Source organism: Leopardus geoffroyi, chromosome X, assembly GCF_018350155.1.
Source record: "Leopardus geoffroyi isolate Oge1 chromosome X, O.geoffroyi_Oge1_pat1.0, whole genome shotgun sequence".
Lineage (NCBI taxonomy): Eukaryota > Metazoa > Chordata > Mammalia > Carnivora > Felidae > Leopardus > Leopardus geoffroyi.
In genome coordinates, this window is record NC_059343.1 from 24,960,025 (window position 1) to 24,983,418 (window position 23,394).

A 23,394-nucleotide genomic window follows, 5' to 3' on the forward strand; every position below is an offset into this window, starting at 1 on the left:
ACTAATAGGCAAAAGCATCATCATCATCAGAAACCTCATGGTTTTAACTTCCTTAGTATTCATTATTAGAGGTGGAACCTTTTCCCATCCACGTGAGTTTCTGAAAAACAACCCATGTTTTTCTCCCTTCATTAATATATTATTTGTGGAAATAACTGCTTCAAAATCTCAATGCAATGTCCAACAGGTTCATTAGTTAGAGCAGTCAGAAATATAACCCAGGTTAACTTTTTTCTCAGAATAACTAAATCACATTGTCTAAGTCTTATATTAAAATGAAATCAGATGCCTTTTATCAAAAGGTGAAATGGTTCTGAATATAATTTTGTGATGATGAGTAATTTAGCATCAACTTAGAGATCTTATTTTTCTCTACCACATGCTCAGGAACATATAGTAAAATTAGATGTCATTGACCCTTCCTGTGTTATCAGTGGTCCCAAAATATTCTGTCCATATCATGTCACCATTAGTAACAGATCATCTTGTATTACAGCTATCCGTTTATGTGTTCATTCCTCCCATTAAAGAGTGAGCTCTTTGGGGGTAGAAATTATATTTTGTTCTTTCTACATGTGGAAAGAAGCAAATAAGGAAGGAAGGATTGAATATTACACTTTTGTTTCTAATCATATTAGCTTTGTTATTTTGCCCCAGCTGCAATCATGTTAGTGAATATAAACTGGGAATACAGCAGTAGGAAACTAGTCAATACTCAGTTACTGTGAAGAGACAGAAGCAGAGATGTTTGTGTCTCAGTTGTCTTTCATATAATTCTCGGCTAACATTACACTTTATGTTAACTAACTGGAATTTAAATAAAAACTTGGAAAAAAAAACAATTATCAGTGAGGATAGTGAGGATATTCTCTCATAGTAATAAGGAAAGAATCCAGATCACAAAGCTTGGTTATTCCTAAAATATTTGTCTGCTCTGACTCTGACTGTCCTTCAGCATATCCAGGCATGATGTGCAAAGTACAGAATTGAAATAAAATAATCCCTAGTCAAATCATAGGCTTATGTTACAGGGATAAGTCAAGTTTGTAGTTTCACCTGAGGTAAAAAGGCATTACGTCTCTTTATCACATCCAAACATCACTATTAGGCTAGGGATAGAAAAAACATTGGAGGAGGAGGGAGTGAGGGCCCAGCGAGTAAGTAGTTGGTCGCTGTTAAAATTACGCTAGAATTGCCTCACTAGTATTGGTTCCATCTTGTTTATAATCTTATTCATTTTCCCCCACCCTCTCATAGAGCAAGGTCAAAGCAGACAATGTTTTACAAAGACATTACAAAATTTTACATACATGACAAAACATTACAAAAACATTACAAAAACTTCACAAAAAAACACATTTTTTGGGGGGAAACTTATGAATCTCCAAATTAAAAATGTTCTGATATATTTTAGTGTCTGAATTAGGGAGGAGTAGGAAAATATGCTGTTCCCGGTTTCTAAAACCTTTTACAGTAGGGGCACCTGGGTCTGTTGAGCGTTTGAATCCTTGATTTTGGCTCAGGTCATCAAGTCATGATCTCTTGGTTCCTGAGATCGAGCCCTGCACCAGGCTCTGCTCTGACCGTGCAGAACCTACTTGGGATTCTGTCTCTCCTTTTCTCTCTCTCTGCCCCTTCCCTGAACATAGTGGTGCATGTGCACTCTGTCTGAAAATAAACATTAAAAAAAATAAAATCTTTTAAAGTAATTAATTACATATGGGCCAAGTTTACTTTAGACACACATAAATACATACTCTTTGTTCTCTAGTTCTTTATACACATTCATGAAAATGATAAAATTTCCATTTTCTCATGGTATTTTTTTACTTCTAGTGTATTATGCTATTTGATATTGACATTCTCAGCACAAATTGGCCCCCAAATGTACTTCATTCAAAAGCATGCTCTTTTCCCCTCTAAGCTTACTGTGATTTTAATGGAGGTAGGAATCAGAATTTCCTTGTTGTAAGAACTTCTTGGTGGAGGATGGCATATTCTCTTCAACGTCTGTGCAATATGCATACTAGTATTTTCATGTACCTGGATTTTTCGTAACTAATGCGCCTTTTCAGTAGTGAAGCAGTGGGGGGCGTTCAATGAAGCTACTCTTTTATCAGCGTTCTGAAGCCATCTGGAGTTACAGACGGACACTGGTCACAGTTCTACCTCCACGTGAGCATTCTTAGAGGTGGGAGGGCACAAGAGATAAGGCAAGACTTGGGTGTCTTGTTTTGTTCTGGCTCTAGTAGATACTTTGTAATAGACCTCTAAAAAGAGTGTGAATATATACTATACTATATTTATTTTATATAAAATATAATTTTTAAATATCAATGTATTTTTATAATATAACATTGACCTAATCATTGAAAAAATATGTTCTCCTCTCAGGAACTAGATTCTAAATTACTGTACATGTACCTGTTTATCAATCATGAACCAGTCTAGATAATGATTACACTGTAGTTTTTATCATACTCTGTTTCTTGGTTAGCATTGCTAGAGTGTTATCAATTTTATTGATCTTTTCAAAGAACTAACTTTTTGTTTCATTGATTTTCTGTGGTCGAACTATTGCGACCTATTGTTTACCATGTATTAAATGGAGTCTAAGCTGCATACTTTTCAATTTTTCGTACAAGTTTAAATAAGCATAAATTAACGTGTCTGTAAATCAGAGCTCTTCAGTTGGAAATGAACTGCAATTCCGTAATTTTTTTGAAATATGACATGTCCCTTGTGCTAGATATGCAAAGAGTATCTTCCTTTAAAATCAATCACTCCAAGTTGGGTGGATCAACCCCAAAGTGTTGCATTTATTTTGGGGTTTTGTTATTTTTAATTCCTATTAATTTAGAAATTGTTCTTTGACATTTTATAATAGTCAACTAGCACAGTAGGGCACTGTATCTAGGACTTTCCACAGTATGAAAGAGGCACAGAGTATGCAGTTATGATTATATATCAGAGAAAACAACTTAGAGATACACTGTAATCAGATTGAATATCCATGCAAGTATAGTAGGGATCTTAATGCCTTCATTTTATACACGAAGGGAAGCTATAACAGAACCAAGTTTTTGAATGTGCATGTTTTATCTTTTTGGAGAATGAAGAACAAGTTTTCATGGAGATCAAATTGATATTGTTCCTAGTAGTTTTCTTTAAAAATACTGTTTATCTCCATTTCTTTTGCTTGTTTAAAATATAGTTTAATAAGAGATTCAATTCAAGATTGCAATAGAATGTATGTGTTTCAGTGAATGTGAAATAAACATAAACAATATATGTGACTCTTTGGACCAAGGAAGATGTCTAATGTCTTTAGGACAAAACAGTCCATTAAAGAATTATCTTCTTATTTACGCTCCACGTAACTATCAGTTTATTTAAAAGGCTGTGCCTTAATTAGAGGCCATTAGTGGACATGAATTACCGAAACAGTTTAAACTTCTGAAGTCATGAACTTCTCATGAGGGAACCTTGTTTATAGTATACTCTCAGACTGGCCTCATTTGGACCCACTGATTCCAGACTCATTGCACTTGTTAGTGCTCCTATCTTTACACTACACGTCCCTCACTGGAACAACTGTGCAGAGATACAGGGGAGCTGGGAGTAGAGCCCTCAGATCACTCTGGGGGAATTACTGCTCCCTTCCTTTCAGAACAAACCAGAGCCAGTTTGAATATACCATGGACTCAAATCCCTGGTGCACAAAACACGCCCCTATTGTTCTATCTCTTAGTTGCCCTCAATTAGAAAGGAACAAAAATAGATGAAGTGTAGGAGTTCTTAAGTTAATTCTAAGGAAAAAAATAGGAAATGAAGGTACTGCTGAACTTGGCACAAAGCCAATTTCAACTTTAGGGACCCAAAGTTGAAAGAGAATGGTGATGCATGGATTTACTTACTTGTCTTTTTTCACTGTGCATGTTTGGCTGGTGTAAGGCTAGAAACCGTGAGGAGGAAACCACATAGCAAATGCATTCACATGGTTTTGTCACATGATTATATGCTCAACGTTAATTGTTTAAGTGAAGCCATTGAATTTGATATGGAATATTGTGTGAGTTTGTGCACTTTCTCTCGCTCTCTGTCTCTCTCTCTCTCTTGCTCTCTCTCTCTATATATATGTATATATATGTATTTATATGTATATATGGGGGGAGAGGGCGCGGGAGAGATTTTCTGTGATGGAATTCAAAATAATAAGTGACGTATTTAGCATTTGCAAGTATATATGGATTTCAGAATTTAAAATAAAGACTTATCTTTAAATTATATAATTCATGGGGTGCCTAGGTGGCTCAGTTGGTTACATGTCCTACTTCAGCTCAGGTCATGATCTTGTGGTTCATGAGTTCAGGCCCCATGTTAGGCCCTGTGCTGACAGCTCAGAGTCTGAACCTTGCTTTGGATTCTGTGTCTCCCTCTCTCTCTGCCCCCCCCCCCCCGCTCTCTCTCTCTCTCTCTCTCCCTCTCTCAAAAATAAACATTTTTTAAAAGCCTATAAATTATATTAATTCACGAATACTTTGATTTGCCATTATTATAGGGTGATAAGCTGATTTTAATTCACCTTTCTTGAAAAAGAATTCATTTAATTTTGAAGATTTGACTTTTAGTGAAGTTTTAGATTTATCTGTTATATGAAAATGCTCAGGAAAAGAGAAAATGTGGAATCATTTTTTGTGTTTCTCTTTTCCTATGAATGTGTAAGTTGAAAGATTTAAAGCACTGGGTGTTGTATGTAAGCCAATTTGACAGTAAATTGTATTTAAGATAAATGAATAAATATAAAAATAATTATTAAATAAATAAAAGGTTAAAAAGTTGTTTATCAATGTATGCTAATGAAATATAGATATCAAGATATTTTAATGAACAAAAAAGGTTAATAGTATTAGAAGAGATCACTAGTTACGATCTGTCAGATTGAGGTGAGGTACACAGTAAGACAGTATATGAAAAAGCAAGCCCTCTTTCCTTCAGCAAACACCATTATTAAAAAGTCACTGCATTTAGGGCATATGAAGATTAATAAATGGATGGCAGTTTTTAAAATCATCAAAGAGGAGCACAAATGAATATTTAGATTCAGAGTCATCACTGTATACTTGGAAACTGAAGGAAAAGTATACAAAAACACTTGCACTGGAGAACATCTTATCAGGACCACCATTGTTTGTGGATTTATAAGCACGTATGGAAGGAGTAGATTGGGTACAGAATGGAGAATGCAGTGCTGTAGAAATATAGTCCATGTAGCTATGATGATGTGAACTAGATACTCATATGCACTGCAAACAGGAATGTAAATGGACTTAAACTTATGGAAACAATTTGGTATAACATATGATAACCTTTGATCCAGTAATCTTCCTTTAGATATTCAAGCTCAAGGCAAAATCAGAAATTCAAAGAAAACGCATATAAAATGACATAGATCATGGTACTGTATATTAAAATCAAAGTTAAAACAAATTAAATATCTAATGATACATTAGATATTGATAATATGTAATGATACATTTATAGTGTGAATATATTTGCAGCCACTAACAATAATTTTTATAAATTGTATTGAAAAGATAATTTATATTTACATAATGTTAATGAATAATGCATAAAATGAAATCTTCTTGTGGTACAATCCCATTATGAAAATATTTACTGAGACTTTTGTTAGGTGCAAAGTTCAGAACCCACTCAAATTACTTTACAAAATGTTTTGTTATTATGACTTACATAATAAAAAAAGTGTTTTTTAAAAGATGAATGGGGTTTAGGTTCAGAATTAAAAAGAAGTCACAAATTAAGTTCTAGGGAGTTTCTTGGATTTCTCGGTCTTTCCTAAGGCTTTTTTTGAAGCCTCTCTCTGTGCGTTGTCTTTTCCACATGCACCTCATCAGTTCACTACTCACACTGTTAGCTTGCCTTTTCTCGCTTCTTAGAATTGTCATCACTGAGTTCATGATCAATCTCAAAGCCCCATCTCTTGCATGCCCCCATGAACTCATTTTTTGACTGAGCTAGGAAAAGTTAACACTGCCATAGCGCTCTGTTCATGTTTGTCTGACAGCACTTATGGCATTGTAGTTCCTTATGAGAGTAATGTACATGAACTATTGACTATAAAGAGCATGCTTTTGACACCATTCTGTTGTAGTTCATAGTTTATGAACTATTATAAACCATTCATAGTTTATGAAAGAAAGCCGCAAGACCCTAGGTTTGTTAACATTATGACAATAAACATAGGGGCAAAACCAGCAACCTCCCCCACGCACACATGCAAAATTTATATATATGTACAACTCAACCAAACTTGCTGTTCTAACATCCTTACACATGAAAACTATCAAAGCACTCTTTCTGAGCTGTGTTGTTTTTCTCCCACATGAGACCTCATGCTAATGGTGGAAGAAGTGCTTTTACAAAAATGGTGTCATCTTTTAAATGCTGGAATAAAAAAGTTACCATTTTCTGCGTGAGTCGATCTTTTCAGTGAATATTTCAAGCAAATGAATAAGCACTTTATTAACTTCATGCTTTGTTTCAATGGTTTCCGCAGGTGGACTGGTTTCACCAAATTCCATGTGTAAATTGGTCAGATAGAATGAGAATTTATATTTGCACAATCTTAGTGGGAACTTTGAAACTTCTGTTATCTCACAGGACCCAGAAATTGAGTTGAGGCTTTCTTACTAAGCCGGATTGTAACAACGAACCCAGGAGTCAGTAGCTCAATTTTCTACTTCTTTGCATCAAATTTTCTCTTGAAAATGATGCATGCAGTATTGAAGAATGGCAAGGAGGAGCCTCTGTGAAGTGTTAAATATTTGGTTCAGTGGGTCCTATCAGCAGGTAGGGCCTGCGGGGAGTGTGTTTATCCAGCAGAACGATCTCATTATGAGGACAGTGATGTAGTATAGTTTACTTCATACCCCAAAGCCATTCAAGGAAACAACTGAGTGAGTGATATTCATCTCGGCCCTGTATTGTGCTATTATGACTTGCAATAACTGGCAGCATATTAAAATAGAGATCAGGGACTGCAGCTACTCCACTGAATGAAGTTCTGAAATTTCAGACCTGTTGAATTATTCAGTATTTTCCAATTTATAGAATAAAAGAATATGTGATTGACTATTTCATGGCACATTAATGGAAATAAAGAAAGAGAACGCATAAGCTTTATGCATTTCACAGTTCGTATTTATTTCTCATAATTTCATGGTACCCAAGCGGGTCTCTGTATAGGCCAGTGTGGCCCTTGCTGTCAAATACAAAGACAAGAACTTGCCTTTGAAAACTAGGGAACAATAAAAGACAAAGTATTAAAAATAAAACACCTTAATGAATGATCACGAAAAGGAACCCACAACACTGCTTTTTTTTTAGCTTTGAAATATTCATGAATACCAGGTTGAAAAAAATAAAGTTGAAGACCAATGTCCCTTCTTGCCCATAACGATACACTGGGAACAACATAACCTGTAAGTTTAGAGAAGAAGGGAAGCCTGCTCAAAGTGATATGCAGTAAGCTTGTCAGATGCTTTATCCTAGCCCTAGTAGTGCCTAGGGTATAGAAGATACCCTGTAAATATTTGTTGAAATGGTGAATCAGTGAATGCCTCCCTGCAGAGTTGGCTCAGACTAAATACTGTAAAATCATTCCCCCTCCCAACTCAAATATTTTCTGTTTGAAACATATTAAAGGAAAGGGTCATGGTGTGATTACCAGGGTTCTAGGGTCTTAACCTTTGATGGGTATACAAAGGAATCTAGCTTTGGCTTTTTGGTACTGTATCCAAAGAAAGGATACTGAGCTGGACAAACCATGAGAAGTTCTATGTTCATCTTCAAAGGTATTTACTAGTTAACCGTGAAACAAGCCAACTGCCAATTTCTGAGAATCTGAACTTGTTGGTAAATAATAGCAGCTTACTGTGTTAAATGTTATCGTGAGGTAGCAACTGGTAGGCCGGAAAATTCCATTGGATTTAAGTTTAATCTGTATTAATAAACAGACTATGAAGATAATCTCAAACCAACACCTGAGAAAATTTTTTAAAAAATTATAATTATTTTTTTAATTTTTTAACTTTTTAAATTTATTTTTGAGAGAGACACAGAATGTGAGCAGTGGAGGGGCAGAGATAGACGGAGACAGAATCCAAAGCAGGCTCCAGGTTCTGAGCTATCAGCACAGAGCACGCCATGGGGCTCGAACTCACGGACTGTGAGATCATGATCTGAGCTGAAGTCACACGCTTAAACTGAGCCACCCAGGCACCCCAACTGAGAAACTTTTAATTGCTAAGTAACATTGTAACCACTTAAATTTGCTTTGAATTTAGTAGATGTTCATATTAATAACTATCTGGTACAGTTTTTTATGTAAGTGCATCTTCTCAAATTTATCAGCCCTCAAAAACGTGTATACAAATTTTCACACCCAAAGGCTATACCCTCTTAAAGGCAGGGGAGAACAAAGCCCAAACAGCAAAGTCTGAATCAGTGTAATCTCTACTGTGTAAACATAGATTATTTAAAGAATGCCTGAGAGCATGTCAACAAAACCTCTGGAAGGTTTAGTTTAAGGTTCAAGGAAACCTTGTATACTTTTTCTTCCTGTTCTTGGCCCTTTAAATGAACATGAAAAGAAAAGATACAAAATATTCCCCATGATTTTTTTCCTGAACTTGTTACTTTTTTTTTTTTTTTTCAGAGATAGAGCACACAAGCCAGCAAGCAAGGGAGTGGCAGAGGGAGGGAGGGAGGGAGGAAGGGAGAGAGAATCCTAAACTGGCTCCACACACAGCGAGGGGTGGGAGTTGGGAGGAGAGCAATGTGGGGGCTCCATCTCAGGACTGTGAGATCATGACCTGAGCCGAAATCAAGAGTCAAAGAGTCAGATGCTTAACCGACCCAGCCACCCAGGTGCCCCTGCATTTCTTACCACTTTTTCATGCAGAAGTCTGATAGTGTTTATGAAAACACTATGTGAATGAAGGGGTTCTAAATATTTGACATGAACTGTTACCTTTACACCTATGACAAAAGTGAGAAACAAAGATCCTGCAGTCTTGCTTGTAATTCCGTGAACAAACTGCAGTGTGTGGACAGACCCCCATCATAACAGATACATGATTACACATATAAATGTAGATGAACACCCAAACAGTTGTGTGTAAAGCTAATACGTGTACAGCCTGTTAGGTATTATCATAAGACCTCTTCTACAGTGATAAAAATAGACTTAGCATCACTAAAAAATAATTAGCTCTGATATTTTTTTAAAATTCTCACTTAAATTTACTTGAGCAGTATACAAATTGTGCACTTTTGTGTAATTTTCTCCATAATTCTTGCACTGAGTTAATCAAATAGACAATAAATCTGTGATATCATTAATATGAAAGCAAATGCATATTAAAACACAGCAGTCTTCATTCCCATTTCTTTTGAATGTTTCCCTGACGTTATGAGATTTGAATGCCCAGCAGAGCTCACAGTACGGAAAAGATACACAGATGTACTTTTGTTGCACTGACCAGACAATGCAAGCAATGGCATTCTGCTGTAAACACCTGTAATAAAGGCAAAAAAAAAAAAAAAAAATCCATTTGTAAGATAATAAGCGAGTCTTCTACCCCACCCATACTTGCCAACTTCAACCTCAAAGTTGCTTCTGCTCCCTATTTTCATTGAAGATGTCACAATCCTGTTGGGAATCCTGGTTTGAAATGGCAGCCATTCTTGACTCCTTCTTCATTTCTCCTGTCTGATTAATCTCTCCATCCTATTGATTCTACCTCTATAATTTCCCTGACATTTCTTTTTCATATCATTACCCATTTCTTTTCTTCACCCCTACTATTTTAAGAACTTTCTAATTGGTCTCCTTGCTCTAAGCTGAGTTCTTTGAATCTGTCCTTGCTAGTGCCATCTTCCTAAACTATAGATCAGATGATACTACTCCCTTACCAGATATTTCCTGCTGTCTACGTTGACTAGAGTAGTGGTTCTCACAAGTATCGTCTTAGAACCATCACCTAGGAGCTTTCTAGAAATCACATTCTTAGTTCCTAAGCAACATTTTTCTGAATCTGGAACTCTGATGGTGGAGCCAAACAATCTGTCTTATAACAACTCTTTCAGATGATTCTAACGTATGCTGAAATTTGTAAACTACTGGGCTACCGGATTAAGTTCAGGTTTCTTGGCATGGTATGTCTTGTCACGCCCACCTTTCTGATCTTATTTTCACCAGTGACCCTTCTCCTCCCCATCCCATTACACCATTCTCAGAACCTTACCCTTTATTGCCCTAACAGGGATATCCCATTGAGTTGAAACTTTCTCTTTCCATTTTAACAAGTTTTGATTCGAAGCACAATTCAAATTCCATCTCTTTCTAAATTCTTTTTTATCTTCCCTATCAGATTTTTCTTCTCCGTTAATGTACGTGAAAAAATGGAAAAGAGTTCAGGCTTGAAATAGAACAAACCTCTTGTTCTGTGTTTCCTTAGCAGTGCTCTCTTTACTGTTGAAATGTCTGCATTCTGCTTTTTCTTATTTATACTTATTGACATGTCTTTCCTCACCAGAAGATAATTTCTTCAAAGTTAATACTAGTCTCAGTGCTCTTTGTTGTATGTAGAACAGTGAGTTGCACATAGTAGGCAGTCAATATATATGTGAACTCACACGATAGGTGATTTGAATGCTAATGCGTGGTTGTTTCATTTGTTCATTGCTGCAAACAATAGCCCATTTGGAATTGCTTTCAATTTTAAAGACCTCTTATAACTTGCCATCTTTACAAATAGAATCCTGGAGTGCCTGGTTGGCTCACTTGTTTTAAGTGTCCAACTTCAGCTCAGGTCATGATCTCATGGTCCCTGAGTTCAGGTCCCGCATTGAGTTCTGTGCTGACAGCTCAGAGCCTGGAGTCTGCTTTGTATTCTGTGTCTCCCTCTCTCTCTGCCCCTCTTCCACTCATGCTCTCTCTCTCAAAAATAAACATTAAAAATTAAAAAAATAACAAAAATAGAATTCGTTTCTGCTATATTTTATAAACAAGATGAAAATAAATATGTATCTTAAGCCTTATTACTCTCTTTAAAGCATCATTTGCAGAGTGGGTGTCCTGCCATCCAAGAAGCCTTTCCCTGTGGAGCTAAATTGGGAAAGAGATTAAATGTGATCACTGTATGTTTGGTTTGTTGCTCATCATGTTGATATTTAATCCAGCATCCAAAAAGCATCCCATAGCTATAAAATTCCTAAAACTGGCAATACTTTTTGACCTATCTCTGTATGCACATATCCTTATCTATGTTGTGGTCCAAATAGAGGGATTTTGTGAATATACAGATGACCTAAGTTAATAGTGTAATAGTATGCCTAATAAATGTAAGACAGAATGCATTGTTTTTAATAAATCAACAAGGATTTACTGAGTTCTGAACTATGTTTAGTTCTATGGAATGAAATTGTTCTGAGTCAAAAATTGTATTGCTTTGCACTATTACAAAAGGAAGGAAAATTGCATAGTGTTAACTTTTTCTAAATTAGTAAGGTTAATTATACCTAGAAACAATAGTTATAAATGATACACATTTCCAATACCAATTTAAGCGAACATTTATTCAGTTGATCACAATGGTAAAGCAAATACAGAAGTGGAAATACCTATGGATTATAGAATTAGAGATATATTAAATTCAGGTTGATGGATGATGATAGGCAGATAGATGACAGATGATAGATGGTAGGTAGGTACAAAGAAATAAAGGAAGGAGGGAAGAAAGAAGGATAAAAAAGAAAAAAAAGATAGAGATAGGCATGAATATAAAGTCTCAATTCTCACAGTATTAATAGTTCAGTGATGAATGAAATACATGTATGCAAATATTAAACCAATATGATTCATGTTAATAAAGTATGTTAAATAGAGAACCCAGGGGGGCCTGGGTGGCTCAGTCGGTTAAGCGTCTGACTTCAGATCGGGTCATGATCTCACAGTCTGTGAGTTTGAGCCCCGCATCACTCTCTGTGCTGACAGTTCAGAGCCTGGAGCCTGCTTTGGATTCTGTGTCTCCCTCTCTTTCTGCCCCTCCCCTGCTCATGCTCTGTCTCTCTCTGTGTCAAAAATAAATAAAAAAACATTTAAAAAAATAGAGAACCCAGAATAAACAAACAATTGAAAGAATTAAAAAAACCTTTAAAGTAAGTTGAGAGTGCTCTACCCTTAATAGATGAACCATATGCATCAAGGTATTACATGTCTATCAATTCCTTATGCTCAAAATAATAACAACAAAAAGAATCCAGATTTTCTTGAGTACAGTGTGTGTCAGCTTGTGTTCACCCAAACAGTGGGGCTTTTTCTACTCCTGTTCTGTGTGAGAACAGAAAAGAGAATATCCACTATATTTCAGGTACTGTGTTAGGCACTTTCTTGTGTCATTTTGAAACATGAAGAAAAGAAAGATAAAGATTCAAAGACAATATGAATCTTAAGCAAAAGTTACTTCCATGTGAGGCAGGAATAATATCCAACACAGAGAGATGGGGCTTTCAGATTCACTGTCAGAAAATGGCATGTAGAAAATTACCCTAAAACATTGAGAATGTGATCACACTTCGGCATGCAAGGAAGAACAAGCTCTTTGAAGAGTATTTCCCAGGTCAAAGGCAAGTGTGGGCCTTAAAAAAGGTGAAGCCAGAATATTTCACAAGGAAAACCGATTGGTGAGTTTGAACAAGCCTAGAGGGTCAGTTCAAGATTTGACCTAAATTATACCGGCCTAGGATGATTGCAGAACCCCTAGTCCACCTCTTGACCCAGCTAGTACAGTTGAGTCACACAAAGCAAACCGTCCAAGTTCACCATCTAGCTGTTTTCGTTGCCATTTACCTGAGAAATGGTTGTTTTCTGGGGACTGCCATCCTTCACTCCCTCCATGACGTGTGGCAGGCACAAACACAAGTCTAGGGTGCAGTGAGATTTCCTGTATCAACGCTAGAACAATCCCCCAAGGTACTTTTTCAGTGTACAGAAATGAAGGCCCTGAGAGCTTCAGTGACTTGCTTGACTTTGATGTGACTGGGATTTGAACTTGGGTCTGGTTTGTCTAGAGACTGTATACCACCATACATTGCATGCATTTCCCAACTCTATCTTCATTTTAAGTATGCCCATTCAGAGAATGACAGCTAATGTTTTTTCATTGTGAATGAGTCACATACAGATCCCAGAGCCCTTTCTGGTTAAATTATGTTCAGAAGAATTGCATTGTTTTGTTTTAAATCTGTATGTGGAGTATATATATGCCTCTCTTTTCTTTACCAGCCAATTTGATTATCCAGAAAAGCTCATTCACTAATCAACCTGAATTCAAATATGTACTGAGCTCCCCTAAAATTCATGCTCTTCCTGGAGTCTCAAAATGCAAACTTATTTGGAAATAGAGTCTTGGTAGATGAAATGAATTACAATAAGTTCATAGTGGAGTAGGGTGACCCCTAAATCCAATATGATTTGTGTCATAAAAAGAGAGGAAGTACACAGACACAGAGAGAGAATGTCGTGTAAAGATGAAGGCAGTGTTGGCAGTGTTTTATCTCCATGCCAAGGAGCTCTAAGGATTGCCCTCTGTCACCAGAAGTTCAGAGAAGGACCTCGAGCAGACGCTCCCTTAGAGTACCCAGGAGGAGCCGGCCCTGCTGATACCTTCCTTCCTGACCTCTAGCCTTGAGAGCTGTGAAAGCATAAAGCATTGTACTTTCTTACAACTGTGCTAGGAAAGTAATATGCAATGTTTAATGTACATGGCAACGATGGTTTAAGGGAGACTTGAGCGTGGCCATGTGAATGTATGAGACACCAGCCACTGAAGAGTGACACTGCCAAGGGGAGACAAGAAAATGTACAAAGGAGTTCCTCCAACATCAAAAACAAGTGGTACTGCATATTGAGTAGCTCTCTTCTTAGTTTTTACCTTGTCTCTGGGAAATGATGATTACTCTTTGCCTCTTCCAGATGAGGAAAGGCCCTGGATGGTCTAGCCATTCTCTTTCCTACTTACTTCCTCCTGATATCCTAGCCTTTCTGCTCTTCTTTAAACATATCCACTGCATTCCCATCTCAATTCCTGATGTCCCACAAAATTTGCCCCCTTGATTGTCTGCTCAAATGTTAACTCCTCAAAGAGCCCTTGTCTGGCCACTATATTAAGAGCACTGTAGACACTCTCGCCTATTAGTATGCTTTATTTTTGCTTCCCTACACATATTGCTATCATTCTTGTCTGTCTTCTCTGAGAGAGCTGGAACTCTGTTTTGTTCACCCCCAGCACCTAGGGTGCTTCCTTTCCTACAGTGTGTACTGAATAAATGAATGACTGATGTAACTTGAGGCACAAAGAGGTTAACTGTCAGCTTCCCAAGGCCTCACTGAACTCAAGACTGATTTCTTTCTTATTCTGTTCCGATGAGGTAGCTCAGAAATAGGTCAAAAAGTCTGGAAGAAGTGGAACATGGCATAGTAATGTAAAATTGAGTTGATTTATGGAAGCAGTAAGACCTGAAAGCACTACATTTGCAAATGTATCTATCCTTGTGCTCCCTTTGGGGAGCATGGCTGGTTAGGAAGGGCTACTATTGTAGTTCAAGAGGCATTCAGGGGACCTTATGGGTCCCTGTTGATCATAAAGTAGTCACCTTATGAGCAAAGATATTCGATGCATATTTACCTTGAGTTATAGAAGGCTCCCTGCTAGTCAGAAGCACAACACTCCTCAAACATATGTAAGAATGCAAAGAAATGGAACCAAGAGTTGGTGTTGCTGACTCTCCTCTAGAACCCAGAAATCTATTTCTCCTTCTTTATTTTCTGAAAATAGAAAAACACAAATTTCTTTTGCCATGGACAAGGGATTTGTTTTATTCAACCAGGAAAAATATACAGAAATATTAGATTATCAAAGAAAAATATATGTGCAGGGAAGACCAAGGCCAATTTGCTATTCCAACTCAATGATGTGCTGTTTGGGCTTGGCTATGATATTCTTCTCCAGGAAGGATAAAAATCATATCTCTAGCTACTCTAGATTCTCTATACCTGGAAATATTCCAGCATCCCTGGTGACCCCACAGCAATAGGACTGTTGGTTCTGAGCAGCTGTTGACATTGAAAACTGATTTTATACATGCTTTACATAAACCCCTTATTGTTGTTCACAAAGATGGCTTCTCTCCCCTTATTGGATGATATGGACAACTTCTGGGTCATTGTCATTATGTGCTTGTTGTTGGGTCATCAGCAATAACTCTAGACAGCATTTCAAAGAGGGACTGGTCACTCCTGATGTCATCCTATAAAGGAAAAGGTAACAACAGCAGTGAGGAAAGGGTAAATAAAAAATACCACTATGATTTGTAATGGACCAGGGAATGTCATAGGTGAGAAGAGTGGGATTACAAATGTGAAGGACTGCTAGGGTTAAACAAAAGAGGGTCCCAAGTTGGCCAACATATCCCTTTACCAGGCCTCAGGAAGCTTCACAGTCTTATTTTGTCTTTATACCAGGTACAAGCCTAACTGGTTTCCTCACCTGTGGGATGCTTCCCTGTAGAGTGGGTCCAAAGGAAGTGGAAAATTGTGTTAACACAGTCTTTCATTAAAAAGACACTACCGGGGCGCCTGGGTGGCACAGTCGGTTAAGCGTCCGACTTCAGCCAGGTCACGATCTCGCGGTCCGTGAGTTCGAGCCCCGCGTCGGGCTCTGGGCTGATGGCTCAGAGCCTGGAGCCTGTTTCCGATTCTGTGTCTCCCTCTCTCTCTGCCCCTCCCCCGTTCATGCTCTGTCTCTCTCTGTCCCAAAAATAAAATAAAAAACGTTGAAAAAAAATTAAAAAAAAAAAAGACACTACCAAAATGAATGCATTGAATTATGATGTTGAGTAAAAAGAGTTTGAAATAGAGCAAAATAGGTATACTGGATCCAGTCAGAGACTTTGTGTTGATTAATCATTCCTGTGGCAGATTTTGCCATTCACTTATCAGATATTTATACAGTGATATTTATACTGATGTTCTATTTTTATAAGTTGAGACAAAAATACGTAAACTGTCCTTGGTGCTCGGCTAAGGAAACAGTACATAAAACTAATGAAATCTTAGCATATGTAATGAAATAGGCACTTCTATAGATGGGTATTATAATTTTTTTTATGTTTACTTATTTTTTGAGAGACATAGAGAGACAGAGCACAAGTTGGGGAGGGGCAGAGAGAGAAGGAGACACAGAATCCGAAGCAGGCACCAGGCTCCAAGCTGTCAGCACTGAGCCCCACGCAGGGCTCAAACTCATGAACCGCGAGATCGTGACCTGAGCCGAAGTCAGACGCTTAACCGAATGAGCCACCCAGGCGCCCGTATAGATGGGTACTATAAGAGGAAGCTAGGGGAGAGTTTTGAAAATCTATTTAAAATTTAGTAGAAAACCTTAAAACTGTATAATTTGATCCAGCAATTGTACTTATGAGATTCTTTCCCGAGGAAAGAGTACTTTTTTTTTTTTTTTTTCTTTTTGGAGGACAAGTTTGTGGAACATTGTATATAAAGTTGTTTTTTCACAGAAGTATTTAGAACTGTCAAATCTCGGGGAAAGACTTACAGCCAATTAATGGCAGAAGAGTTAAGTAAATTCTAATGTGGCATTATTATGAAATATTATGCAATTATTGTAAAATATTCAATAAAAATCATGATACAAAATTTTATATATCATCTCAACTGAGAAAAGAAACTGAATAAGCAAAAGGCTAGATTATGAATATTATTCTCTTTTTACTTTCTTATAGGTTCCCTTTTTTTCTTTGTAATCGTGAGAAAACATACTTTACAAAAATAAATCCTAACCAAGTACATGCTGTACAACGCATGGGTTTTCGTGTATCAGGAATATCTGCCAGAATTTGGAGGCTAAGATAGGATTGAGGGTTAACTACACTAACAGGGTCTTGTTTGCTTTGGCACCAGTGCTCCCGTGATGAAGAGGGAACCATATCTCAGAAGAAATGTGATAACAACTGACCAGGGTCTGTGCCCCCCTGAAAATGACCTACATTGAGAGAGTGATACATGATAACTTCGAGGCTTTGCTAGACAAAGGGTATTCAAGAAATTGGATTTCTGATCATTGGCAGAATCTCTTGAGCAGTATCAATTCTTACCACCCACATAAATCTCTCCAAAGTATTTGAAAAGGCTCTTTCACAGTTGTTACACTGTACATATATTTTACAGGCCAAAATCTGGGAACATTCCAGCCCAGATAAATATAATCAGGAAAACAGAGATGAGGACAAATTGTTGTGTGAACCAGTGCGTGCTATAAAGGTTAGCTTGTGTCATTCTTTGTTGCTGTGATTGATGCTGATAATTTGGGGGCATCTCCGCCAGCGTTGCCAATTTTCGTTTATGAAGTCCATACATGGAAGGAATAGCAGCCAGGGCAGATAAAGTACAGAATTTGCCTAATTAAAATCTAGCCTCAGCCTTTTTGTTCAGTGTCTGTGATAGCTTATGTGTGTGGCCTGTACTGCTTTAAATAAATTCAAGTCTCATTTTTGGGTTTTTCCAGGCATACTAGGGAGAGACACAAATGATGCCAGTGTGACAATACATGCATTTTAGGTCTGTCTGTGAGTCTTTTTTAAAGACAGATTATTACATTTTTTACTGCCTAAAAATTGTAAATGAAGAAATTATAAAAACAGTTCAAGGATCCCACCACTTGACAGAAACGATGTAGATTGTTTTGTTGATTGGGAAAGATATTTCAGTCTATGACAAAATGTATGAGTTGCTGGGTAAAGTAGCATTATTCCTCTCCCTGACTGCTTGTATTCAGTCACCCACTCCTACCAATTTAATCTCCTGTATCTTTCACGAGTCTGCTCCATTTCCCCTTCTTTACTACCACTGCCCAACATCCGACCTTCAATAACGTCACTCTCCTGGCTAAAATCTTATATCTCTACCTAAAAATATAACCAGCATAGTGTATCTAAAATTATTAGGCTGGCCCCATCACATAGCTGGTTAAAACTCTTCAATATCTCCCCTTTTGCCTTCACAATGAAGCCAAACATTTATTTACAGCTCATAAAAGTACCTCCGTGATTTGTCTTTGCTCACTTTTTTCCTCTAATTTCTTGCTTTTTTTCCCGCTTTAAACTTGTTTCTATAGCACAAAGCTGTTTGTAGTTCCTGCAGAATTTGCTACTCATAAAAGTACCTCCATGATTTGTCTTTGCTCACTTTTTTCCTCTAATTTCTTGCTTTTTTTCTACTTTAAACTTGTTTCTATAGCACAAAGCTGTTTGTAGTTCCTGCAGAATTTGCTACCTGTTATTCCTTTGCCTTTACTTTTGTGTGTACTTCCAAAATAAATACCTGTCTGCCTAGTCCTTGTGTGGCTAGCTTCTTAACTTCTGACAGACATCTCAAATGTTTTCCTTTCATGGAACATGTTCCTGACTGGCCCTGTACATTTCTTAATCATTGCATTTCCACTGTGTGCTTTTAATTTGTCAGTCTCTCCTATTGGCCCGTGAGCTTCTTGAAAACAAAGGCTATGTCTGTCTGTCATAATGTCTCCAGCCCCTAGGACTGAAACTAGGAGGAAGGTAGTTCTCACTAGATGAACATGTAAATCTATGTTAGATCAACTTTCCTAGAAAAAGCCCAAACAGGGTCTTGATGCGCAAAATTTATTGAGTGAATCCTCTTCAGGAAAATCCTAAAAGGGAGGGAGGGAAGCAGAATAGGAAAAGGGAAAGAGCTGAAGAGACAGGTCACAGTGAACTGTAGTCTTGGCATGGTCCACACACAGAGGAGCTCTGGAGCATGAACTTCCTTATAGGATTGTCCCTACTTGATGCAAAGGAGCAGTCTTTTGTATACTCACATCAGGCAGTTGGCATTGGGCACACCCAAGGGGATGTAAATTTCCCAACAGGTGGCCCTCCTCAATACAGGGTAATTTTCAAGAGAAGGAGACAACTGTGAGCTGTTAGCATGAAGCACTCAAAGTAGCTGGAGAACAGGTGCATCAGCTTAGTAAAGGGGATCAGGTTGGGGAATCTATTACATTATTATAGATGTCTTAATCATTTTGTCATTATTCCAATGTACATATCCAAGTGATACTTGAAGACTAATATAATTTGCCCTTTAATAAGTAAAGTCTTCTGTTTTCATATTCCATTTTTTTGGGAATGCAGCCTTCAAGCTTGTTACCATGGAAATATTTGTTATAGTGACTTAATTAAAAATACTTTCCCTAATCCCATTTGAATATACTTATCCCATTTGAATATACTTATATTATCCAGTCTTTGTAGCCTTTGTTCATGAAGTGGTACATCAGTATGAACTCCTTGTAAAGGAATTAGTTCTGAATCTTAATTCCATCACTGCCTTTACATAAGTTCCCAGAACATTATGGGTGGCAACAAAAGTGGGTGAATATAGTGCTTCCTGCTCCCACTTTATGACTTCGTAAAGTCCCATTGACCATGAAGGAATATATACTATAGAGGGGTTATTGAACTAGAGTATTTCCATGGAACCCTCTCTTCAAGGGATGAGAATACTAATAGTAAACTTTCTGGGAAAGTCTTATAGAAAGGTGTCTTATTCTGAAAGACAGAAAAAGCAAAAAACAGATTACATACTGTTGGCCTACCTAATTACCTGATGATAATTTTAATAGTAATTTTAACTTATATAATGGAATTAACATTGTCTAGAAATATACTTTTGGAATGATTGTTTCCAAACCAGCAGAGCTTGTGTGCTGAAGTAAGGAAAAACTGAACCTAACAGTAGCAATTCTGGTCATGAAGAATTAGGTTTTAAATTATCACTTTTTCTTTTAAGATTTGAGATGTCCTGCTACACAAGATTTAAAAAAATGTTTTGTGGTTGTATAAGAAAAATGTATTCATAAGGAGATGCATACTGAAATATTTCGGGGTGAAATGTCATTATGTCTCTAACTTACTTTCACATGGTCTAAGAAAAAAATTATAATACAGAGTGACAGGGTGAGTGTTTGTGAATGAGGCAAAATGTTAACGAAGAAAAAATAAATATAACTTATGTCATTTAATAAAATGTTTTAATTATTGAAAAAAAGACATAAGCCCATCATTTATTTAAATGTGTTTATCCAAATAATTTGAAAATATATTGAATTATTTCATATTATTTGCATCCTCCCCCGAAAAGTATTAAAACATATTAGCAATTTTATACTGTATTTTTGAAGATCATACATTTAGCTTAATGGTAGTAAAACTTCCTAAGCCGTAGATCCTACAATCTGTTTCCATATTACAATGAATATAAGGTGTCTCTGAATTCCAAGGTGCTGTTATTTCATTTCTTTTCCTTGTCTTTTGATTCTCAACTGTTGGAAACTTTTCCTAGTTGATAGTTAAGTACTGAATAATGTTAATTTGCCATAATATTTTTGGTTTTCTTTCAACTGTTTTCTGAGTAAGCATATTCTGATAGTGTTAAAATCTCTATCCCCAATGCAACTCTACCTCCATTCTCTTGATTTAATTTGCTACTAACTTTTTAGCATTCTCTAGACCAAATATTTTTGTTTTTACCTTTAAGCATTTTTGCTTTATCTTACAAATCTTTGGGGATTTGAATAATTTTATCTCACTGTTTATACTGCTACCTTGAAGGTGTTTCAGACTTTTTCACTGGCAGCAGTGTCTTCTGTGACAGATGGCCTCAGTTACAATAACATGATTCTAGAATTGTATTATAATTCATGTAGTGGTAAAACATGATAATTTCATGCTCATCCCCAGAATTATAACTGTTTAAAATAAAATCCCACCTAGTATTTGTTTCGTGCAGTGGGACAAATATACAAAATAATGGTGATAAATATCACATATAATTCATATAGTCTTGACATCTCTGTTTGTGTACAGTTATGTCATTCTATTAACGTGGTATGCCAGCTCCACTCCAGCCATTGACGGGAATCATGGCGGTAACTTGGGCATTGATATCCACCAAGCTTCTAACTAAATACTACTCCAATACAACTCTTTGATAGCACTCTTAGACTACAATTTGGTAATTGAAATTAACTAAATAAAAGAACGTTGTGAAATTGAAAATACCTTAATTAGGAAACACAGTCTTATGATGGTAAGGAGAATGAATTCTAGGGTCAGAAATAGCTGGGTGGGAATTCTGGCACTTACATTTATTAGCTGGTGTTGAGTGTCTTCAGTTGTAAAATTTAGTTTTTAACTTACCCACTCATTCATTCATTCAGTAAATGTGTGTTGAGCTCGTTAGCAGATATTGTTCCAGGCACTGAGGCTAAGGACATGAGTTAAAAGGACAAAGTCCCTGACCTCAATGGGCTTACATTCTACCAGGGAGTTGAAGCAAACAAAAAGCGGGTACGTAATGTAATATACATTACGTATGTATAGTACGTATGTAATATAGTATTAAGGCCTATGAAAAATATTGGAGCAGAACCTGGAATAAGTGATCAGGGTAGGAAGCTCATGTTTCAGACGGTAATTACAAAAGACTTCTAAAAGGAGGTGATATTTGGAGGAGGAAGGAAGGAAGGAAGCCTTGCAGTTGGTGAGAAAGCTTCTCTGTAGAGAGAACAGTTAGTTCAAAAGCCTTAATAGATATTTTTGTGAAGGGTAAATGAAAATGTGTAAACTCAACCATAGCTAAGTGCTCATTAGTTGTTACATATTCTTTTAAGAAAAGAACTGTAGATAACTCCATAGATGATGTGTCTTCTTTCCTCTAATAATGTACACCGTCCTTTTCATCTGGATTTATTTTCCTTCCCTTGAATCCTACATTATTCATCCTATTCTCAGATCCTTCAGTTTACGCTCACTTTAATCTGTAGCAAGTTAAATTCTTCTTGCAGTATTCAGATGTTACTGCTCTTAGAGGTCCCTCTTTTCTTACTTCTTGCCATTTTGCTTAGTATTTGTATATGGTGAGTTCTGTGAAATTGATTGACTTACTAAATATTCAACAGCTGCACTCTTTAAGCAAGAAATTCACTATTTCTCTATGATGATGATAGTAGGGATGTACCTGTTCTGTGGGGACCTGTTGTTTTGTGTGTGTGTGATGAAAAACTGGTGTCAAGTTACCATTTGGATGGTGGTGCTCCCAGGAAACCTAGAAAACCCAACAAGCCCCCACCCCTATCAGCCACGTTTTTCACCATGGTTTCTACTTTACGCTTCCCTTGATGTGTCCAGCAGAGCAAAGTGACTGTCTGCCTCTGTGTCTGGCTGTGAAACCAGTACCAGAACTTGACCTACTTTTGTTGCATTTCTTTTTTGCCTTATTTGCCTGTAAAATGTTTATTTATGATCTTGTCATTGAGTGTCCAATCAAAGAGATAAACCACACACTAAATTTAACAAGGAAAGTTTATATAAGGAAGTATTAAATGTAACAAGGCACTGGAGTGAAGGACTGGCTAGTAAGAAAGAAAGATGTATTAGTCTTCTCAGTCTATCATAATAAATTACCATAGCCTATTTCTCACAGTTATGGAGGCTGAGAAGTGTAAGACCAAGGTGCTGGCTGACTTGATTCCTGCTGAGGGCCCTCTTTCTGGCTTATAGTTGGCCACGCTCTTGCTGTGTGCCCACATGGCCTCTTATCTGTGAGCCCCATCCCGTGGAGGAAGGGATGGAGGGAAGAAGGAAGGGAGAGTCAGATGGAGAGAGAGAGAGAACCTCTCTGATGTCCTTTATAAAAGCACTGATCCCTTTATGAGGGCACTTCCCTCATGACCTCATCTAAACATACTTATCTCCCAAAGACCCTACCTCCAAATATGATCACGTTGGGGATTAAGTCTTCAACATGTGAATTTTAGGGCATAAACATTCAGTCCATAGCAAAAAAAAAAAAAAAAAAAAAGAAAAAAGAAAAAGAAAAACCCTAAAAACTAGAGGGATTGCTGACATTTTACCCCTATGGCTGAGAGAACATCCAAGGGAAAGCTGCCCTCCATCCTCCCACCTTCAGAACTGAGATCCAAACCTTATTAGGAAAATACATGGCTTACTGAATGGTAGACATCACTGAGGTGCCATGATGGCAGAATTTGCCATCTGGAATTTGTCAGTGATTCACCTTCTGAGGTACCTGGGAAAGCTGTTCATGGGACAGTGTCTTGGCTGAGGCTCTGTTCAGCAATATCCAACCTGCTGACTACTGTGCACTGCAGGAGCTGGATACTGGAGAAGTGGGAGCCAGGTGCTGGGGAA

General features: G+C 37.2%; 1 protein-coding gene across 1 annotated transcript in view; it reads left to right on the top strand.

Annotated features, from left to right (window-relative positions):
- Window positions 1–23,394, top strand: part of IL1RAPL1 (interleukin 1 receptor accessory protein like 1) — a 1,368,310-nt gene that overhangs the window by 684,440 nt on the left and 660,476 nt on the right. The gene's annotated exons all lie outside the window — the stretch shown is intronic.